Genomic DNA, 14,266 nt, shown 5'->3' on the forward strand with positions numbered 1-14,266 from the left:
TTCCCTGAGTCAGAACCGGGCAAACCACAGGGAAAGCGATTTGCTTTTCAGATAGAGCAGCCCCCGCCGGAGGCTTTGCCCCGGAGTGGCTGCTTCTCCCATCCTGCCTACAGAGCCGACGGGTGCGGCCCACGGAGGCCCGGGCAGGGCTGCGGTCCCAGCACCCATCATCCTCAGCCTCCTAGGAAAGCCCGGACGGGAGAGCACCCTGGCCCCCCTGGCTCCCACGGCCCCAGGCCCTGGAGGCCTCTCTTGCCCCGCGGCCTCAGCACCTCACCTCAGCTCCCTCGGGCTCCCAGGCTGATCTTTCTTGCGCTGCCTGTGATTGAGTCTGGGGGGCGGGGGCGGTGCAGGGGGACATAACATAAACACCCTTGCCCCCCTGGAGCCATCACTCGGGGATGTCATGTGACCGTCCGGGGTGACACAGGCCACAACACAGTCCTGGCTGGAATCCAGGCTGCTCGGACCCCGTATCTCATGCTCCTAAAACTTTACGGTCTCTCAAAAACCAAGGGACCAAAGTGCTAGTGTTTATTACACCTAGCCCCACTCTGGGGAGATTTGAATTTAGCTCCCCCCCCCCCCCACCCCAGGGTTGCCTCTGAGAGGTAGCTCCTAGGTCACAGTTTTCTGCGTGGTTGCTTCTTCTTGAATTTTCCCTTAGTCTACATTTAGGGGTTCTCTGCTTCCCGTAGACCTAGGCACCCTTGGGCTGCTTGGAGTCTCCGTGGGTCCACACCGACTTCTGTCTACTGACCTGCCTCCTCCAAGAAGTCAGGCCTGATTGAATCCTTGACTCCTGGTGGCTGCGTCTGTCTCTGTTCAGTCCTGACCTTGAACAGGTCCTCAACCCTCTTTTCCCACCTGCCTCCTGTTATAGGCAGAACTGTGTTTCCCTCTACCCCCTCCCCACCCCTCTATTCATACGTTGAGGTCCCAGGCAGGGCCTTTGAGTGGTGGTTAAGGTAAAATGAGGGTGTTGGGGGGGACCCTGATCCAGCACGACCGGGGTCCCCATAAGACTGGAGGAGGAGGAGGAGGAGATTACGAGGCGACACGCGCAGAGGCAGATGGTGGGGACACGGGGGACACGGTCAAACCTGAGCAGGGAGGCGTTGGGGCAACCCACCCTGCCCACAGCCCCATCTAGGACTGGACCTCGGGGGTCGTTGCCACAGCAGCCCTGCCCCCTTTCCGAGTCCCTGTTCTGGGTGGTGGAGCAGCGTCTCAGGGCCAGGCTCTCCGGGCCTCCTGGTGTTAAAGTGGCCTGGATCCCAGTGAACAGAGGTCTCGGGCATTAGCTCGCCGCAGCCACAGGCCTCGCCATCCCCAGGCGACGCTCCCACGTGTGGCTTCAGACACACAGAGGGTCCCGCTGACCTTCTCACGGGCGGCCGTCTGCCTGGCTTACGTTTCTCCCCAGTGAAATCCCAGAATCATAGACCTTGGTGGCCACTGCGCTTCTCCTCGGCCAGGTTGTGCCACCGCGACGTCTGGCCGGGGGGACACTCGGGGTGCTGGGACACGCTGACACCCCCCCACAGCCCCCTTATGCTGACCTCAGGGCCGCTCAGCCTCCCAGTTCACCAGCTGCCCGGGGTTCTGTGTGTTGAGCTCTTTCTCCAGCACCCCCACCCCCGGTGGGCTCATCGGCAGCCCCGAGCCTCGCAGTTGGCCTTGCCCCACTGGGCCTCCTCCTTGGGGTTGGACCCGGTGACCCCCACCTGCACTCCCCCCGAGTTCCGGGTAACTCGGATCCCCTAGGCTGTTTCAGGCTGCTCATACTGCCTTCTAGGGAAGCCCTCGCCCCCCACCCCCCTGCTGGGGGCGCAGAGGACCTGGGGAACATCTCTTTACTGGGCGGGGGTGCTCACAGAGGTCGGCCACCACCCCCCGAACTGTGTTTACTCTCAACACTCTCGACACTGAGGGTGTGGCGTCCTCTGACACCAGCCACCAATTCGCTGATTCTTCACTGGCTGGATGGCCCACCTTTCAATTCAGTTCTGACCTGATATTCCCAGACTTAGCCCCATAGGGTCAGGCCCCATAGGGTGCCGGGCTCCATCCCATAAGACATCCCTTTCAGGGGCCACATGCAAGCTCTGAGCATCCTGTACTTCTGAACCACCAGGGATCGAGGGTTCCCCACCCCCCCAATCAAGTTGGATAATTTGATCGAAACACTCACAAAACTCAGGAAGGCCCTTAATTTACATTTACTGGTTTCCTTTTTTTTTTTTTTTCATTTACTGGTTTATGATTAAAAAAAAAAAAACAACAACACAAGAGCTGCCAAATGCAAGAGCTGCATAGGGCAAGGGGTAGGGAAGGGGCTCAGAGCTTCCATGTCCTCTTTGGGGGCGTCCCCTTCCCAGTACCTTCACCCCCAGCCTGGAAACTCCCTGAACCTTTTTGTTTAGCTTTTTTTTTTTTTTTTAATTTTTTTTAATGGAAGTTTTATTATGGGGGCGTGATGGATTAACTCCTCCGCCTTTGGTGAGTGACTCAGTCTCCAGCCCCGACCCTCCCTGGAGGTTGGGGGTGGAGCTGAAGGGTCCAACCCTCTTATCTTGGTGCCTTCCTCTTTCTGGTACCGGCCCCCATTCCGCAGCTCCCTAGCCCCCCCCCCCCCAGCCACCACTCATCTAATTAGCATACAAAAGACACTGTTAATACTCTGGAGATTCCAATGGTTTTAGGAGCTCGCGCCAAGAACCAGGGATAAAGACCAACTATTTACTTTTTATTATATCACACCCCTGCACATGTGTGATTTCAGCAAATCCCTTTTCCCCTGAAGTAATGAATGAGTCTGTCTGTTGCCGCTGAAAGACCCCCCCCAGTGGTCCCCTGTGCTGACTTCCAGTAGGGCCCTTGGCCTTTCCTTACTCCCCTCACCCACCCCTGCACCTCTGCAGTCCTGGGTTCTGAACTCAGCCTCCCCACATGCTAGTCCCACGTGTGACCTGAGGCAAGTCCCACCCTCTCTCTGGGATCTCCGCGTCTTGATCTACAAAGTCCAAGTGGTTCCATGACTACTACTGGTGAACCTCCATTGGGTCGTTGTCCAAACCACAGAGCGCAGACGCCGTCGTCGGGTAGAGTAGGTGCTCGATGCACAGAGCGGTGGTTCGGGCCCTGGAGCCAGACTCTGGCTCGGCTCCGCTGCCTGGGTTTGGATCCAGGAGCCCCCACCTCCAGGCTGTGTGACTTCGGGGAAAGTTGCTTAAAGCCTCTGGGCGTTATTTGCAAAATGGTTGAACGGTGGTATTCACCACCTAGAATTGCTGTGATTTTGAAATGACTTCGTAGAAAAGGGGTTTAGAGATTCGTGTCTGGTATAGAGTAAATTCTATGCAGGTGTGAGCTCTTCGTGCTTTTTATTATTATTATTATTATTAATTATTTTAAGGTCATATGTGTTGCTAGTTATAGTTGCACAAGTGTCAACTACTATTATGCACTAGACTTCCTTAGGATGACGCCACCTTGGACAGAGTAAAGGCTCTTCGTGAATCCCAGAGCCACTGTCCCCCCACCGCTGTCCCCTGGACCTGGGTGCTCTCTGCCCATTTTCACTTGGCCACTTCCCCTTGTGCTCTGACCTCAGGCCACAGGCTGCTCCCTTAGGGAAGCCTCTCCGAGTTTTTGATGTCAGCCTCTGGTACGCGCACCCCTAAGACCACATGCCTCTTGTACGCGGCACTGATTCCCATCACTTTACACCTTTCTGTGATTATCGGATTCAAGCTCTTTCCTTCCCTGGACCCTAAACTCCCTGAGATCGCTGATAGGTCTGTTTTCCGCTCATCTTTTACCTCGGTGTTGACACACCATAGGCGCCCGATAAATATTCATCAAACAACGGAGAGAATGAATGAGCAGGGGCTTGTCTCGTCCAGCCCCCGGGCCGAGCCCCCTGTCCTCGGGGCTCCTCATTCCATTCCTCGGTGTCATTCTCTGAGCTCCAAATCTGGGGGAGGGCGGAGACGAGTGTCGGCATGGGGTCAGGGGGACCAGAGGAGCGAGTAGCACTCGCAGCTGGACACACAGGCAGGAAGTGGGGCCTCCGGGAAGGTCCCGGGATCAGCGGGCAGGAGATGCCCTTGTGCTCAGGTGGCAATGCATCATCTCTTCTGCATCCGGGCTCCCGTTTCTACAACCTTCACCCCCTTCTTGGGCTTTCTCTTCCCATTTCAGACACTCCCAAGCACGGCTATCTTCCCAGGAAGGCTTCCCTAGCCTGTCTGGGGGTGGGAAGAGATCTCTGCAGGCCCTGATTCTGCACATCAGACTTCGATTGAGGTTTTGAGCACGGGATGGTCCACCATCCACCACTGGCCGTGCCGTGCTCAGAGAGAAGTCAGTTCCAGAGACCTGCGTCCTCTCCTGTTGATGCGCCAGCCTAAGGTCTGACTGCATGACCCTCTGGTTGGTTGGAGCCTCATGGCTCTAGTCCACTTATTTCCCTGCCTCATGGGGTTGAACCCCTGCACGGGGCTTGACGTGCATCAGAGTTGCGTCTACAGAAGTGGGTTTGTGTTCTGGCCCGGCCACCGACCTTCTGACCTTGAGCAAGCCACGCCACCTCTCCAAACCTCAGCCGTCCCACGTAGGCTGCTGTGGGGCTCGAACTATCCATCGAGACAGTGGACGAGGACATTTTTAAGTCATGACTGTTGGAGCCATTTGCCATCAGCCTGACGCTGGCCTCCTTCCTGGCCTCCTGGTCACCATCCACTTTTCTCCTCCTTTTCTCCTGGGCCTGGCCCAGCCCCCACCCATGCCCTGGATCCTGCCCCCTCCGTCAGCGGAGCCCCCCACCCGTCAGCGCGCATACCTGTTTGTGTTCTTCTACCTACAAAACAACCTCCTGGGACCATGAAGTCCCTTGGATGTAGCGCCTCCCTCTTCACCCACATGGCTCATGTGTCACTCATGGTCAAATAGAATGGAGTAGTCTAGACAGAGCTAGCCCCAGCCCTGGCTCTACTTGCAGCTGTATGCCCCGGGCAAGCATCTTTATTTCTCTGTGCCTCTGTTTCCTCGTCTGTAAAGTGGGGCTGAGAGTATTTGGCTTATGGGATGGTGGGAGGATTAAGTGGGATCATTCACATTGAGCACACAGCACCGTCAGCCCACAGTGAGAGCTCGTGCAGTCACCAGTGGCTACCGGGATTGTGGTCCCTTTTGCAACCCCACCTTCCATGTCGTCCTCAGTGTCAGCCCGGCTTCCTCCTCCTCCTGGGCAAACACCTCTCTGGCTTGAATCCCGATGCCTCTCCAGGGGCCAGTCCCCACCTCCCTCCCCAGGCACGCTCCCAACTTCTCTGTAGTCTTTGGGCCTGCAGTGGGAATTAACCAGGGCAAGGTGGAAGGCTCCAGAAGTCCCATAGGGAGCGTCAACCAGTGGTAAGGAAGATCACGTCCTCGGTGCTCCATGTTTGCAGCCTGAGCAAAGGGCTTTGCCAGGAGGGCTCTGAGAATGTACGGAACAGGACTTCTGTGAGCACCAGCGTGTTGGGAGGCTGTACGGGGCGGAGGACTAGTCATCTCAATGATACTGAAAAAGGGGTTTGGCCTGACAGCCCCAGGAGGGCAGGACGGCGTTGTATTTGAGCAGCGCTGAGTGGTGGCCACAGTTCTTTGCTGAAGGCCCAGGAAGAGGGGTGAGTGTCCTCATGGAACCGGCGCACAGGCCGCTCTGTGCAGTTGTGATGAGGACCGGGGGCTTAAGTCTTTCCTGGGGTGAGCTCACAGCTTCGTCTCTCTGGTCCCGGGGAGGAATCTTTTTTCCTTTTTTTAACTTGGGCAGCCTGACTCCTGCGTTGCACAGAGAGCTTGGTTTGATCTCTTATTTATTACAGAGAATATTCTCTGTTACGGCAAATGTAGGGGATGGAGTTTCAGGAGCCCGGGCTTTCACTGCTGCCTGTGCCAGCCAGCCTGCTGGGGACCCTGGCACCCCCGAGGGGCACTCCGGCACTGCACTCATTCTCTCATTCATTCTTTCTTTCATCAAGTGTATCGAGTGGCCGTCATGTGCCAGGTCCCGAGCCCCCAAAGATACCAGGTCCTAATCCCCGGAGCCTGTGAATGTCATCTGATTTAGCAAAATGAACTCTGCAGGTGTGACTTAGTTAAGGATCTCGAGACGGGGAGATTAGCCTGAACGGCCCCAGGGAACCCCACCTGTAATCAGGTCCTCGCGGGATGGAGGCAGAGGAAGGTTGGCACAGACGAGGAGAAGGGGATGCAGGCCGAGATCGGAATGATGCTCCAGCTCTTGGAAGGTGGAGGAGGGGGCTGTAAGCAGAGGAGTCTGGATGGCCTCTAGAAGCGGAAAAAGGCGAGGAAATAGATTCTCCTCTCAGAGGCTCCACGAGGAACCTGCCTGACAGCACCTTGACTTCAGCCCAGGGAGACCGATTTGGGACTCCTGACCTCCAGGACCACAGAAGGATACATCTGTGTTGCTTAGGCCCGTTTGTTATTGGGTGACGGCAGACTTGGATACTGCCCAGGGGATGGAATGACACCTTTGCCCAAGGGTGAGGGCTGTAATGGGGTGCAAGGAGCTGCTCCTGAGCTAGATCTTCAAGGATGGGTACGAGTCTTCCACTGGACCATGGTGGGGACGGGGCGGGGGGTGCTTGGGAACAAAAACCAGCATGTGCACAGGGAAACCAGTGTCTCTGCAGAGCGGTGGCTGTTGGTTGGGGCTTGGATGGGCGCTCAGAGCACAGGAGGTGGGCTGGGGCGGTGGCTGGGTCGGCCCTTGAGGCTCTCCGCATGAGGGAGTTGACATCTGCCCCTGTGGGCAATGGATGCTACCGTGGGGAGTTGCTTTTATGGCCTTAAGTGTTCACTCTTCCTGCACCCACGCCCATCGCTGAGGGACTTTGTCTACCCTCCCATCAAGGGCTGAGTATGCTTTCCCATCTCTCTCTTTTTTTTTTTTAATGTTTAGCAAGTCTTGCTTTCCCATCTCTTGATTCTAGTTCAGCTGTGCGTCTTGCTTTGGGTGATAGAATGATGTAGATCGACCATGTGTCAGTCCTGAGCCTCGGTCTCAAGAGACCTTGCACATTTTTTTTTCTCTCTCTCTCTCTCTCTCTCTTCTTCCTTCCTTCCTTCCTTCCTTCCTTCCTTCTTTCTTTCTTTCTTTCTTTCTTTCTTTCTTTCTTTCTTTCTTTCTTTCTTTCTTCCTTTCTTCAGATTTTACTTATTTATTCATGAGAGACAGAGAGAGAGAAAGGCAGAGACACAAGCAGAGAAGCAGGCTTCATGCAGGGATGTGGGACCCGATCCCAGGACCCCGGGATCAAGCCCTGAGTTGAAGGCAGGCGCTCAACCCCTGAGCCACCCAGGGGCCCGGCCTTGCGCATTTCTGCTAGGGTGTGCCCCAGTGAAGCCAGACCACAGCTGAGCCCCCAGCTTACTTGCAGACCCTGAGCGACCCCGGCCAACCCACAGATGCACGAGCTGTAACAAATCGCTGTTATCCTAAACTGCTGAGTTTGGGGATGCTTTTCTGTCCAGCAATAGCTAGTTGATGCACCCAGTAGAGGGTTCAAAGGAAGAGAGTGACACAGCCAGGTCTGCATTTTAGAGAAACATCTTTGGGGCTGAGACCCTGGAGGATTGCTGGAAGAGGGGAGCTTGACAGTGTGGTCTGAGTGAAAGGCGGTGAGGGCCCCCTGCCCTGGGGGCAGGACCACCAGAAGGAGGGCACCATTAGGAGGCATATTAGACCACAAAGCTATGTTACAAATTAGACATAGGGGTTGGGGGAGACAGGAGATTTGGATGTTTTCTGGCATCAGAAATTGGACTGGGGGGCACCTGCAGGGTTCAGCGGTTAGGCGTCTGCCTTGGGCTCAGGGCTTGATCCTGGGGTCGTTAGATCGAGTCCTGCATTAGGCTCCTTGCAGGGAGCCTGCTTCTCCCTCTGCCTCTCTCTCTGTGTCTCTCGTGAATAAATAAATAAAATATTTTTTTTTTTTTTTGGAATTGGGTTCATGGATGGATCCCGTGATGAGGTAATGGTCTGCTCTATGCTCATGGTTTACAGTGCTGTGGGCAGCTCAAAGTCATCATTATACGTCTGGGGCTGAAGACCTGGGCCAAGGGACCATCAGTGAATTAGTGAGAGACAATTAGTGATGAATTAGTGAAAGCAGATGAGGGTGTTTACAGTAAGCAGAACAAAAGGCCAACTTTGGAACTCTGGGAACCCCTGCCATTGAGGGAACAGCTGCAGCAAGGGTCCCTCCAGGGGGGACGGAGCAGAGGACAGCAAGGAAAGAGCTGGTGTCTAGAAACCGCAGAGAGGGGCCACTTGGAGGAGGAAGAGGGACTGTCACAAGCAGAATGTCACGGATGGTGGAGACCAAGGACACCAGCCAGGGGATGGTCAGCAGTCACCTTGGCGAGAGCAGTTTCGGAGGTAGAAAGCAGCTTGCCATGGGTCAGGAGGTGAGGTAGCAGAGAAACCTGGTTAAGGAAAACCCTTTCGAGAAGCCTAACGTAGAGGGAATAGAGGGTGGACCCGGGACGAGGGCATTCCTTTATCTTAGGCTGAAGCGACGGGAGCAAGACTTGTCGAGGGTCCCGGGCAGGGGAGGAAAATGGCCTGATTTACGTTGTGAAACAGATGCCCTGGGCAATAATGTGGCTCCCGGACTGGAGGGTGGTGAGTTGCTGGAAGCAAGGAGACTGGTAAGGGGATGAGTTTAATGGCTCAGGAGAGGGCTGACAGTGGCTTTGGGGAGAGCGGTAGCTGTGCCAGTAATACGAAGTGGCCACACCTGGGATTTCTTGGGGAGTGGCATTCGGACCAGGTGCACTTGGCTCCGGGTTGGACTGTGTGCGCGCATGCGCAGTGACAGGACCGCAGCCTGACTTCCAGGTTTTGGCCTGAGTAACTGGGAAGGGCTGGGGGAGAAGCAGAACAGGTTTCGTGGCGGGGGAAGGTGTGGAATCATTTCGTCTTAGAGATGGGGAGTCTAAAATACTTGTTAGAAATGCAAATGTAGATCTCAAGGAAGCAGCTGAAAACGTGCAGCTGGCATTCAGGGGAGAGATTTGGGGCTGGAGACGCAGATCCAGGAGTCAGCCATGAACACAGGGCGCCTAAATCCATGTGAGAGCTCCTTGGGAGGGAGCAGAGCCGGAAATTCTTGCTCAGAGCGGTCTTCCGAGTCTACGGACCATCCAAGCAGATCCTGGTCTGCCTTGTGCACCGTCGTGAGCTGGCGCCTCGAACAGCACCTGGCATGTAGTGGGTGCCGGACGGATGCTGAGGTGAACACAAGTGTCACAGGGGTCGGTTAGTTGAGGAAGGAAGAGGTAGGTGTGGGCAGGAAGTTACTGATCCCCAGCTCCAGTTTGGGAAAGGGTGATCATGAGCCGTGGCTCAGTTTCCTACCCCTGAAGTCCCCGCCACCCCCAGGCTCCAGACCCACGTGATGTCCCCATGAAGGCTCAGAGACTGCCACAAGCCCCCCGAGTTTTGCGAGGTTGACAGGCTGCTGGAGAGAAGGGAGATGAGGCGAGTCCTCAGGTCTGGAGTTGGGGGTCCCCAGACTGGGGCCTGGTGATCATGTACATGACTTGCCTCCCATGTGCACATAAACCCACAGCCTAGACCCTTACCATGGTGGAGGTCAAGTGAGAAAAACACTTTTTAAAAAAAAATAGTTTTGCTTGTTTGGAATTTTCAGTTCTTTTGGCAATTTAGGGCTTTGGCGGTTCCTTTGGTCTGTGGGGTTCTCTGCCCTGGTCCCCCGCCTTTTGCACAAGCCCCCTTTAAATCGAGGCTTCCCTGCGAGCTGCCTCTCCAGACACCTGCCACCTCCATGTCCTTCTTCACCCGAATCCCTCCAGGCCCCCCAGAATGTCAACCTTCCCAAGTCCTCATCTGGAACCACCTTCCCCTTTGAAGACCCAGGCAGGGACTCACGTCTCTCTATGAGGAAAATGCTTTAAAATCTGCCTTTTCGGGCAGCCCCAGTGGCGCAGCGGTTTAGTGCTGCCTGCAGCCCAGGGTGTGATCTTGGAGACCCGGGATCGAGTCCTGCATCGGGCTCCCTGCATGGAGCCTGCTTCTCCCTCTGCCTGTGTCTCTGCCTCTCTCTGTCTCTATGAATAAATAAATAAAATCTTAAAAAAAAAATCTGCCTTTTCCTAGGGGAGGGATGTTGGTCAGACCGTGTTCTGCTTTCCTCTTCTCCAAAGCACACTGGCTGGTACCCCTGAGCCCCTTTGTGCCTTTCCCTTCCCTGGTGATGACTTAGTGGCGCAAGTCTGCCCAGAAGAAGTGACTTTTTAAAAAATTGAAGATACTGAAAATTAAGAATCTGACTATAGAACATTGTGTAAGTCACAGGGGTACGACATATTGATTTGGCGCATTTGTACATTTTTGTCAGTTCTTTAACTGATCTGAGCCTGGGTGTTTTCATTTCTACAGTGGGAATAATAATACCTGTCAGGGTTTTTTCCAGGATTAAGGAAGATCATAAATTTGAGCGCTCCTAGCAGAGTTTTGGACACCTGCAGGCATTGACTGTTGATCTCTTGGCTCTTTCCCTTCTTTCTTCTCATTCCCTGTCTCCCCTTAGTCTGTCTTCTGGCTGTGAAGCTGTCAGGAGGAGTCACCTAAGCCCCGCCCAACATTTGAGCCTTGTTGAAAAGCCTGTGTCATGTCGGTTACCTTGTCCCAAGCTGCCAGGTGGAGGGTGGTGGGAGGCAGCCCTTCTTCTCCCGGATAGCTCTGGCTGGCCCATCTCTAGGGGATCAACCATCTAAGTCTGCCCAGGCGGGAGGGGGTTTGGGAGACGTGGGACTGGCAGCACTAATGCCAGGCGCCGACCCTACCTGCACCGCCTATTGTGACCCTGTCCATGAAGCATCGTTCATGCAAGACATCGTTCTAAATTTCAAGGTTCCAGTCTTGGCCAGGGACATGGCTTCTTGGCTCTGCCAGCTGCATTACTGTTTTTCTAACTCCTCCCCTACTCAGCTAGGGGCATCCCCTCTCCACCACCTTGGGGGTGGTTCAGAGCTGCAGGCATGTGGCCCTGAAACTATCAAGGCACCAGCGTAGGCTCCTTCACACCAGCGGTCACCGACGCACCCAATCACTTTCAGGGTCACCGCCCAGCACCACTGTGCCATATGCGAGTCAAATCCTGTACACGTCCCCGGGAACAATCCTTGATCTGGGTCTGCTCCAATATTATCAAGACTCTTTCAGCGCTTTACCTGTTGGTGCTTGGCTGACCCCGAGAAGCAGAGCTAGGAGAAGCAGCTGTCATTTCTGCGGCACCAGCCTGAGGCTGGGCTTCTTGTGCCAGGCAGGGGCTTGGACGGTGTCCTCAGACCCTTCATATCAGCTCTAGGAAATCAGGCCCTTAGCCCAGCAGCACCACTTCCATCAGCGGGTGTTCCATCCCCCGTGGGAAAGGGCCTCTTGAGCAGAGCCCCAGACCTGTGGACTTGAGGGCCTTTGATTCAGAAAGACCTGTTTTTCATTCCTGAGTCTATCATTTACTCACTGTGCAACTGCAAGGCATTAACCGCCTTCTCTGATCTTGTTCCTTTCTTTATTTGTAGAAGTGGAGTGCTGGTCCCCTCCACACAAGCACACCAAAGGCAAAGCTCTTGCCACACTTGCCGCCGAGCAACAATCTGCTGGGAGCTGGCCCTTTCCTTATTTATTTTCTTTATGACGGAAACTTGGTTGGTCTGCTTCTTGTCTCCCTGGTGTGGCACAGTGTCATAAGTAGATGGGGTATCAATAAGCAATGACAGTCATGATCTGACCTCTTTTTTCACAAGCCTGGGCTTGTCACACCCAGCTTCTCTAGAGCATTGGGGATGGGGCCCTGGGACTTTAGGACTCAAGTCTCAGGAAAGGACAGAAGTCTTTTTCACAGACTCCTCCTCCCCGGACCTGCTTGAACACCGCCCCACCCCCCCAGGCTGGGCATGGCCTCAGGGTGCTGTCTTCTCTAGGTGAGCAGTGAGCGGGTCCTGGGGAGGAGGCTCTTGGTTTTTTTGAGCTTCCACTTGGCCATTGAGAAATGGGGATATTAATGTGTGGCTCCCAGGCTTGGGAGGAGGAACTCCAATAAAACACTGAGCACAGATATTGTAAAAAAAAAAACCCAAAATGCTGAGTGTGTGGAGGGGGGAATGTGGTTTTTAAAATGTTTTATTTCTTTATTTGAGAGCTAGTGAGCACGAGTGGGAAGAGGGGCAGAGGGAAAGGGAGAAAGAATCCCCAAGCTGACTCCCCTCCCCTGTGCCCTGGATCACAGAGCCCGACAAGAGGGTTGACCCCGGGACCCTGAGTTTATGACCTGAGCTGAAATAGAGTCAGATGCCTGAGCCACCCAGGCTCCCCAGTGGGAATGTGGTTATTATGTGGACTTCCAGGGAAGAGCCAGCTCAGTGTCCTTCTCATTAAAGCCACTTTGGCGGCATAGGATGGACACAGGAGGTCAAGTTTTGATGGTAGATGGCAGGGGGTGAGGAGGAGCTAGGATAAGGTGGAGGGGCGACCAGTGAGGGCCCTGGTGGAGAGGGTGCTGTAGACAAAAGACCCACTGACCAATCATCTGGGCTCAGCTTGCCTCTCCTGGCCTCACCCACTTGGCCTGGCTGCATTGATTTACTTGAAAGTTTTTAATGGGTTATAATTGGAAAAGGCCTGGGTGAGATTTGCATATTGATTTGACATTTAAGTATATGATTAAATAAAAGCTGACTGAGGTCATCACTTGACTAAATTGGCTTAATGAGTGTTGATTACCCTGTGCATGTTAATTTCATTTGCCCTGATTGCTCCATCCATCTTTCTCAGCGATCTGTTAGCACCTTGACTGAATTGTACTTGATGGGATGAGGAGCAGGGGTCCGTGTCCGTGGGGGCAGTCCCTTGTCTGTCCAGCTGCCCATTTGGCCAAACACAGAGTCCCAGAGGTTCGAATTCCCATATCCCGTCCCCTGTCTCCCACCCTCTTCCTCCTAATCACAGAAGCTGATCGCCAATCTTTTTCTAAGTGGGAGTGTTGCCACTCTGCTGCCGGAGAAATCAGAAGAGGCGTGGAGGAGAGCTGTGAGACATGAAGTGTCCCCTCTCCCCCCACGATGCCTTCCCCTCCCAACACGCACAAGGACACCCCTTCCCTGTGTGCATCTGAGGCCACAAAACCAGGCTGCTCCATGTTCCACAAATAGACAGCATTTCTGAAGATGGGGATCCTGACTGCTGGCTTCCATGTCTCCTGTTTGCTCCTTCAGACCCACCCTCTGGCCTGCTTCACCCTGCTGACCTCCGTGGACCTATGAATGGACTCCTTTGCGCCCCCGACTTCCTGTTGGGAGGACCCCAAGGGCCCTCCCCCCCATAGGAAATTGGAGGGAGGGAGGGGAATGAGGTTGGGGTATTTCTTTCCTGGCTCCTCCCTTCTGGCTGAGCAGAGGGCTCAGGGTCCATCAGCCAGTTCGCTTCAAGGCTCTTTCTCTGGGGGCACTTGTCATCCCTCCCCTTCCCCCCACAACACTAGGGGGGTAACAGAGAAACCAGTCTCCCCGCAAATGAGCCAGAAGGAGGGAGCTGCCTATGTTGAGGTTCCCCATGCCCTGCCCACAGCTTTGCAAAAGACCCTTCATAAACTCTCCTTAAATTACCCAAGTTGAGCATGCCATCTGTTTCCTGCTGGGACCCTAACTGATACAGCCGGCAACATATTTTCCCACTCAAAAATCAGGACACGTGGTTGACAAGTCCAAGCGTGACTCAGGACCCGGGACCCAGCCCACATGAATCCAGCAGGATGGCTCTGCCTGGTGGGCTGGGTCCTGAGCCCCGGTGGGGGACTCATCCGCACAGACTCCACCATCACTGTCCTGCTTCCACCCGCAGCCCCTTCTCTTCACTGGTAAAGCCAACTACTCCCCTTCTCTTGGCCATACACTCGCCCCCAGCTTATTGGGAAAAGAAGTCAATTTTCTGTAAGGCTCCTTGATGTCCTTTCTCACTGGTGACGTTTCATTTTGGGGGGATCACATTTCTTGAATCGTGTCCAAGATATTCATCCTCACCTCTTCCTGGTGTCCTCTCCTGTCCACCTTCCCCAGGGACCCCCCCATGGTACCTTCCCCTCCACAGTCTCTTCTCTGAAACATGTAGAGATTTCTCCCCATCCCCCATCCTCGTCTCCTTCATAGGTGAGCCTCCCGCCCGAGC

The sequence above is a fragment of the Vulpes lagopus genome, chromosome 23 (assembly GCF_018345385.1).
Source record: "Vulpes lagopus strain Blue_001 chromosome 23, ASM1834538v1, whole genome shotgun sequence".
Taxonomy (NCBI): domain Eukaryota; kingdom Metazoa; phylum Chordata; class Mammalia; order Carnivora; family Canidae; genus Vulpes; species Vulpes lagopus.